Source organism: Oncorhynchus kisutch, linkage group LG10, assembly GCF_002021735.2.
Source record: "Oncorhynchus kisutch isolate 150728-3 linkage group LG10, Okis_V2, whole genome shotgun sequence".
Classification (NCBI taxonomy): Eukaryota; Metazoa; Chordata; class Actinopteri; order Salmoniformes; family Salmonidae; genus Oncorhynchus; species Oncorhynchus kisutch.
In genome coordinates this window covers 33564221-33573338 of record NC_034183.2, presented here as the reverse complement: position 1 = coordinate 33573338, position 9118 = coordinate 33564221, and the positions used below count along the sequence as shown (strand labels likewise).

The 9118-nt window shown below is 45.8% G+C and overlaps 1 long non-coding RNA gene across 2 annotated transcripts in view; it reads left to right on the top strand.

Moving 5' to 3' along the window:
* Window positions 1-1023: 1023 nt before the first annotated feature.
* Window positions 1024-9118, top strand: part of LOC116375816 (uncharacterized) — a 30295-nt gene continuing 22200 nt past the window's right edge. The window contains exons 1-2 of one of the 2 annotated variants that reach the window (XR_004211212.1): window positions 1024-1541; window positions 6481-7757. This is a non-coding gene — a long non-coding RNA (uncharacterized LOC116375816). Of the gene's footprint in view, window positions 1542-6480; window positions 7758-9118 lie in introns of those variants that run through there. The other variant, XR_004211211.1, reaches the window with a different exon arrangement.

The following is a 9118-nucleotide window of genomic DNA, read 5'->3' as shown; positions in this document are numbered from 1 at the left end:
CTAAAGGTTCTGAGAGCCTTGAGGCCAGTCATCACACCAGGCATGAATCATGGGAAATGTCAAGTGCAAAGTCTGCCACAACAGAGCAGAGTTAAGACTGGGGCACACAGAGCAGAGTGGAGACTGGGGCACACAGAGCAGAGTGGAGACTGGGGCACACAGAGCAGAGTGGAGACTGGGGCACACAGAGCAGAGTGGAGACTGGGGCACACAGAGCAGAGTGGAGACTGGGGCACACAGAGCAGAGTTGAGACTGGGGCACACAGAGCAGAGTGGAGACTGGGGCACCACAAAGCAGCAGACAGAGGCGCCACAGAACGAACGAACAGACAGACAGACAGACAGACAGACAGACAGACAGACAGACCACAGCACAGCCGACAGACAGACAGACAGAGGTCCCAGACCACAGCAGACAGACAGAAGCAAAGTCTGCCACAGCAGAGCAGGCCGAGGCACCAACATCCGCCATTATGCCTGGGGCACAACGAAAGACGACCGACTGGGGGGATATAACAAGAGGGCTTTAACAATACAGTCTCATGACAGACTTAACATAGCTGGCCAGCGCATGCTAGATTAGGTTCTGGTTTCTGAGATTAATACTGATATCATGTTAATAAAGGGTAATGGGATCAAGTACATGTCTAATGGCTGTTGTAATGGAAGGGCCTGGTATCATAAGCTAATGTTCCACATGGATATTCTCACTGAGCACCTAGGGTAGCATCCCAAATGGCACCCTATTCCCCTATACAGTGCACTACTTTTGACCAGAGCCCTGGTCAAAAGTAGTGCACTGTATAGGGAATAGGGTGCCATTAGGAACTGGCACAAATATATTTCTCAGTGAGCACCTATACTGCTTAACCTCGGTGCCATAGCCCCTAGAGAAGATGGGATACGATTATGGATCTGTTAGTGGGATGCTATTTTTACACACTGGTGAAGTGGTACACTTAAACTCACTCTCCTGACTCTCCCCTCAGAGCTTCATGCAAGTGTAGAGCAGTGTGGATTCAGATAAGGGAAGCCAGACCACGGCTTCACGGCCAAACTATGTATGCAGAAAAAAGTATCAGCTATCAGACAAGTGAAAAATAGTTGTCCTTGCTTGACATGAACAGTCTGGTCAAATGTAAAACTTATCAGAGAATAGTAACAAGCTCAGTGAGATAAAACGGAATCAGATAGCTCAGGTCGGTACAGCAGGAAGTCAAACTTCTCGATCACGATAATAAGTATCTCCACCAACCACCAAACTTTGACTCGCGACAGATTGCCAGCAGCAGCAAAAGTACACTTCGCCATCTCTGACTGGCTCTGGAACAGATGGAGGGAGGGAGCTCTTAATAGTTCCCCAACTTCTTGTGTGACATTGACTGCAGTTCAGCTTCCCTCTAAAACTGGGCCAGATGGAAAGTCAGACACTCAGCTAGACACTCCTCTCACAGCCAGTTACAGCTAGACTAACCGGAGAAATCCCAGAAGAGAGAAGGGGAAGGAGGGAAAAGAAGAGAGGAAGAGAAGGAGGGAAATCGGTAAGGACAGACAGAATGCTGCTGAACTCCCCTGAGGAACAACGCTGTGTGTGTGTGTGTGTGTGTATATGTGTGTGTGTCACTGCTAACAGCTTGAGTTTGTACACCACATGCTGCTGTGAAGATACCCTCCTGTTCACTACTTTAATTTGTGCTGAAATTAGTGGGCAGCCCAGATTCTGCCAGATCTCAAATGATTGACTGGATCTGAAGCAGTAAAGTTAAACTAATAAGTTCAAATATTGCAAATGAAAGACGTTGTCTTGTTCTTGTTATACTTATTGTGTTGTATGATGTTATTACAGAGGTTAATATATGAATCACTATATAAAAATCATGCTTTTGGTCACGCCCTGTCCATAGAGAGACTTTTTATTCTCTATTTTGGTTAGGTCAGGGTGTGACTAGGGTGGGTAATCTAGGTTGTTTTATTTCTATGTTGGCCTGGTATGGTTCCCAATCAGAGGCAGCTGTTTATCGTTGTCTCTGATTAGGGATCATATTTAGGCAGCCATTTGCCCCACTGTGCTTTTGTGGGATCTTGTTTTTGTGTAGTTGCCTGTGACACTCCAGTACGTCACGTGTCGTTTGTTCTTTATTGCTTTTGTGCGTTTCATTGAATAAACATGTGGAACCCGTATCGCTTTGGTCCGAGTATGCTTACGACGATCGTGACGGTACTACACATGGATTCTCATAAAACGGGATCATTTTACTAGTTACAGTATATTAGTCCTACAAGAGTTTAGTAATATTCCGGGATTTATACACCATCGTTGCGATTGGTAATCCTATGCTATTGTACGTGCATGCTTTACAACCCTCTTCCGGTGTTCATACTTCCATAATTGATGTAACCTAGAGGTGGGTAGGCCTGTTTCCCAACAATTCCACTTGAATACGCATGCAGGATGTCCTGAACAGTACAGTACAGTATGTTTAGTAAATCATGATCTTACGTAAGAGCTGTCCGGAAACCTCTATGTAGATGAAGAGATGTCAAATCATATAGGTAGTGTAGTAGTGGATTCAAAGGCTGATTCTTCACATTCAATCTATTGAATCCTATTATTTATGTTTTGAAACGAAGCACTTTTACAGTGGTAAATAAAAAATATGCACCTTTGCTGGATTTTTGTTGCATGCAGATACCCCAAATGTATCTTTTCCACTCATGGAATATCACCACAGATTATTCTTGTTTTGTGATGGAGAAACTCTTCATATCCAGTCTTTTGATTGACACTATAGATCCACCCACTGGGGGTTGTTAATGAGAGAAGCCCTGAGGACACAGGAATCCAACAGGCATTACTCCCTCCCCTGACATGTCAGTGTCTCTCTTGTCTGTCGGGGGTGCTCTGCACTGTTTCACCCCAGTGATGGTTCACGTCACGCAGCCACAGTGTTGGAGGAGCGTGGGTCAGAGAACCCAGGGGCTCACCCTCTCTTGGGGACAAACGGGGATCCGGAGTGGGCCTAACACTAGGAGCCTCGTTATGTACGCAACATCGCAATGAATCAGGCTCTGTCCCATCCAACACCCACATACCAACCCAGCCTACATCTCGAGCCCCCTTCCCCCTGAGGCTGCAGCGTGACGTGTGGAGGTAATGAGAACATGGTGCCTCACCCTCCTCTCCTCCCCTAACTACCACCCACCACCTCCACTACGAGACACTAACAACTACTGGTGCCCCAGGCACATTCATGACACAGGCAGGGAGACAGACATGGAGAGGGAGAGAGAGAGAGAGAGAGAGAGAGAGGGAGAGAGAGAGAGAGAGAGAGAGAGAGAGAGAGAGAGACGAGACATACAGAGAGATAGAGATGGAGAGAGACAGAGACAGAGAGCAAAACAGAGAGAGAGACAGAGAGAGAGAGTGAGAGAAACAGAAGAGATACAACGAGAGAGAGAGAGACAATGCCATGCAGCCCACCTACAGTAACCAGCTGAAGTGGAAGTTATCCTTATGAAGTGCGTGAGTGACTCATGCACTGCCAGGGGTTTGGAGTGAGAGGACTATAAGGAAAGGAGAGAGAGAGAGAGAGAGAGAGAGAGAGAGAGAGAGAGAGAGAGAAAGCGATAGAGGCCTTGAGGAAGCCGTGCCAAGCTGTGTGGAAGTTCCCCGGGTTGCCAACAGGCTCTGTGCAGTGAACCACGCGCTCAAAATTCACAGAGGAAACACGCATGTGCTCACTTCCTCTGGTAAAAAAAATACTAATGTTTTATCTCATAGGATGAATAGATAGTACACTACTACCCCCAACCCACACATCACACATACCCCTGGCTTCATTTTCACATACGCCTCAGCCTCCAGGCTGGCTGACAGATCCGTTTTCTAGGGTAGCTATCTGTTTTCCCATTATTGTGTCTGGGATGATGGGCTCAGAGTTTGTTCCTGTGTACAGCTAATACCCTGCGCTGTCTGCATCCCTGATGCCTCTCACTGGTAGGACCTAACACCTCCTGATTGCTAACACACCACATGATCCCCCTCCACAGCCTGGCACTATCCCTCTCCTCTGCCTTCTCCTTTCTCCTGCCTCTTCCTCTCCCCTGTGTTTTGTTAGTCGCATGTACGGGATAAGCATGGTGTACATCGTCCAACGAAATGGCCCTTGGACAAAACTAGTCATTTTTAGAATGTGTTGTTGTTGTAGAACAGCTAAATGCAGGCCAAACAGACAAGACACGTTTATTGTTTAAAGTTGTTTTCTCAGTCGTATGGACAGGATACACATGGTATATACCGTCCACCCAAATGCTTACTTACAGGTTCCTTTTCGACAATGCAACAACGATAAGACGTTATAAAAGATAAGAAGTATATGGCTCAGTAGATTTTTTATTTTTTTTGCATAAGTGTAATGCAGGAAGGCACAATTTATAGTTTTTTATTTACACGTGTTTTGGAGAAGGGGGATAGTGTATACACTGAGCACTATAATAAGAGTCTGGTACCAGCAGTTGTGATATGTGTAGCATGAATGTATATGTCTCTGTGTGTATGTCTGTGTGGGTGTGTGAATGAGTGAGTGCATGTGTGCTAAGGCCTGGAGAATCAGAGCAGGTGGTCAGTCCTGTTCAAATGTTCAGCCTTTGAATGGTTAGATATTACTGCACTGTTGGCACTAGGAACACAAGCATTTCGTTACACCCGCAATAACATCTGCTAAATATGTGTATGTGACCAATAAAATTGGATTTGATTGAATTGCTTGTAGATAGAAACTGTCTCTGAGCCTGTTGGTATCAGATCTCATGCTCCGATACCGTCTGCCCGACAGTAAGGGAGAGAACCGCTCGTAGCTGGGGTGTGTGAGGTCCTTGATGATGATGCAAGCCTTCCTCAGGCACCGTTTCAAGTAGATATTCTGGATGGGTGGGAGCACGGTCTCAGTGATGTACTGGGCCGTCTTCACCACCCACAGGAGGGCCTTCCAGTAGTGGACAGAGGAATTCTTGTACCAGGCTGTGATGCAGCCAGTCATGATGCTCTCGATGGTGCAGCGGTAGTATTTGGAGAGGACCCGCGTCATCACGCCAAAATTTCTTCAGCCATCTTAGGACGTTGAGAAGAGAGGTGGTATTGTGGGTCCATGATCTCAAGTTCTCAGTGATGTGGACACAGAGGAACTTAAAACCTGTGACACTGTACTGCAGTCCCGTTGCCTCCTCCTCTCCCCTGCCTCATCCTCTCTTCCTTGCCCTCTCTTCTCCCATGCCTCCACCTCTCCCCTGCCCTCTCCTCTCCCCTGCCTCCTCCTCTCCTCTCCCCTGCCCTCTCCTCTCCCCTGCCTCCTCCTCTCAACTCCCCTGCCCTCTCCTCTCCCATGCCTCCTCCTCTCCCCTGCCCTCTCCTCTCCCCTGCCTCCTCCTCTCCTCTCCCCTGCCCTCTCCTCTCCCATGCCTCCTCCTCTCCTCTCCACTGCCCTCTCCCCTGCCCTCTCCTCTCCCCTGCCCTCTCCTCTCCCATGCCTCCTCCTCTCCCCTGCCCACTCCTCTCCCCTGCCTCCTCCTCTCCCATGCCTCCTCTCCCATGCCCTCTCCTCTCCTCTCCCCTGCCTCCTCCTCTCCCTGCCCTCTCCCATGCCTCCTCCTTTCCCCTGCCCTCTCCTCTTCGCTGACTCATCCTCTTCCCTTCCTTCAACCCTGCCACTCCCCTGCCTCCCTCATCACCACCCAGCTGTTCTCCTTGCCTCTGCCTCCTCCTCTCCCAGCCCTTGTGTTTGGTCCCTGGAATAATCTAATAACTTCATCCGCCTGGGATGTTCTGCCTAATATCTTCTCCTAGAAGGATTATGAGCTTGGCTGTGCTGTGCGTAAATGTTGCCCAACTGTGTAGGAACAACTGTCACAACGGATGCATTTTAGAGTTTTAAAATCCATCGCACAGCGTGGAAGGCTTATCTAAAAAGACAAATCCAGCTTCTTGCCAGTCATTGTCATCAGGTATTCGTCTCATGTATTCCAGGTACACTACTAGAGGCATCTGTCTGCAATCTGACAACACAATTACACATAATATCACAAACATTGATATTGTGTCCCAGATACCGTCACAGGGAAAATAACTAATTCCTAATGATTTATCACGTTCAGTGGCTCATCAGGGCTATAGGTTAGGATGAGCACGATGATGAAATACTAACCACTCATCACTTTGAGTTTGCAGTGGGAGAAGAGGCAGAGAAATATATAGGAAGGGTTACCAATCAATCTTTCTCTGTTCTCTCTCTTTCTCTCCCTCCATCCAATCTCTCTCATTCAAGTTTCTCCATTTATACCCCTCCTTCCAATTTCTCTCTCGCTCTCTCTTCTCTGTCTCTCCCTCTCTCCGAACGGTGACTGTTGGGTCAGTGATATATGTGTCTCCAATATACTGACTCCAGCACAACTCTGATTGGCTTCTTTTGTGTCTTGTCCTATCAGATTGGAGCTTTAAAAAGAAAGAGAGTTCTCCTTCACCACTCCAGATGTCTCTGTCCACTCACTCACTCTCTCAACAAAAGACAAACTGGATGAGAAGCCAGAGAGACAGCGACGTTGGGCAGGTGGATTACCAGGAGAGGATAAGACACAACTGAAAGTTTCGAACAGATTACTATCTGACACACAGTCTGCTTCCCAAATGGCCTCCTATTCCCAATATACTGCATACCCTATGGGTCCTTGTAAAAAGTAGTGTACTATATAGGAAACAAAGTGCCATTTGGGACACAACCACAGACTAAAAAGTAATCATCAGAGCCACTGATTAACACCTTTCTCCTGCAGAAGCACTTTCTCACAGAACATTCAATCAAAGCTGATAGGCCACTGGTATCCATGGGGACACATGGGAGCCGTGATTATCAAATGAATACTTTGAAAGTCAAACAGGAAAACAGACCAAAATTCTGTTTGCATGTGTGTGGCTGACAAAAGCTATCTAGCTTCATTTTTGAAAGTTATAATGTTATATAATACCATGTCATTCTATGTGAAACACAAGGGCTACTTTAAAAAAAGAAAATCAGATACAATACAGTTTTGTGGTGTTGTGTAACACGTGTTTTTTTATGGAGCAGGTATACCAACTATCCACGTCATGTCCCTGTTACAGGATACCACCAGACAAAACAGGAAGCACATTGAAGACAAGAAAACCCCTGCCTCACTTCTCGTTTCTCTTTGGCCACCTGGATAATGTACTCTCAGATGCTGCTCTGAATGTAGTGGACTGAGAGGGTTGTGTGTGCGTGTATGTGTGCTTGCACATGCATGTGTATATGTGTGTTTAAAGCATTTGTGTATCATTTGTAAACTAGTCTCCATATTGCTCCAGGAGTGTTGGTCTGGCCTGGTCTGTTTTCCCTTAGTGTAGAGAGAGCGGGAGACAGGGATCAGGGGGTGAAAGGTCACAGGGAGGACAGCTTGACAGATGGAGCTGAGGTGGAGCTGGTGTCAACACAGGGCTGGAAGGGAGTGCCATTTCCTTACTGATCTCTATCTATTAACACAATACACCACCTGGCACACACATACTGTACTGTACAACCACACAAAAACACACACACAACTCCCACTCGAATAAACATAATTCACTTCAAAAAACAAAACACAACCCACATTCAAGACAAGAACACCTCAAACGCACGTACACAAACCCTTTCATAAACACACGAGCCATTCACATTCCCCCCCCCCCCCCCCCCACACACACACACACACAAATATACCAGCTCCATGTATTCCCTCCCTCTCACACCTTCCTACCACAAAACCCATTCATTCAAATACACACAGTAACATTCATCAAAATGACTTTGACATGAAACTTTGAATAGTAACTCTGTCGGCTTTGATTGAATTTTCCCTCTTATTATGCAGTTCTAAATCAGGATCACTTTTTCAATAGAGAATTCAATTACCCCACACACCTGTACACACAATGCATAGGACCACATTCAGCTAGGGCCATTGTTGGTTTAAGCAACAGCGTCTCTAATAGGGGATATTGATTCACATTTCCTCCTCTTTCGCTCTCGTTTATTTTGTTTGGCTTTATTTCCCCTCAGAGCCTCTCTGTAGTTTATTGCTTGGATTATCATCTTGGAAAAGCAATTAGTATGAAATGATCGCTTCGATTCATTACCATCTTGATAGAGAGGGTGTAGAAGCCAGGAGGGATACCAAACAAACCTCTTTTTTGGAGTACAATCACCTCAGACTAGACAATAAGAATATCTGTAATCGGTATTTCAAACCAGCCAATTGCTTACTGCTATTCCATATAACAATTATTTTTGCTGACAGAAACAATTATAGAAGTAGTAGTTGTGATGGTAATACTACTAGTAGTTGTGACGGTAATACTAGTAGTAGTTGTGATGGTATTACTAGTTGTAGTAGTACCCTAAGAGTCCCGGGAAAATGGAAAGAAACAGGTTCCCATTACAAGAGTGAGTGACAAGGGCCTGCATGTCTTCTGAAAAGGTCAGTGTGGTATACCAACACTACAAATTCATATAAAATTGTATTGGTCACATACACATGGTTAGCAGATGTTAATGCGAGTGTAGCAAAATGCTTGTGCTTCTAGTCCAACAGAGCAATAATATCTAACAAATTCACAACGACTACCTTATACACACAATATAAGGGGATGGAATAAGAATATGTACATATATATATATATATGCACAATGGCCATGCGGCATAGGCAAGATGCAATAGATGGTATTAAATACAGTATATACTGTACATATGAGATGAGTAATGTAGGATATGTAAACATTATTAAAGTGGCCTTATTTAAAGTGACTTGTGATACCATTATTAAATTAATGTATTAAAGTGGCCAGTGATTTGAGCCTGTATGTAGGCAGCAGCTTCTCTATGTTAGTGATGGCTGTTTAACAGTCTGATGGCCTTGAGATGGAAGCTGTTTTGCAGTCTTTTGGTCCCAGCTTTGATGCACCAGTACTGACCTCGTCTTCTGGATGATAGCAGGGTGAACCGACAGTGGCTCAGGTGGTTGTTGCCCTTGATGATATTTCTGGCCTTCCTGTGACATCGGGTGCTGTAG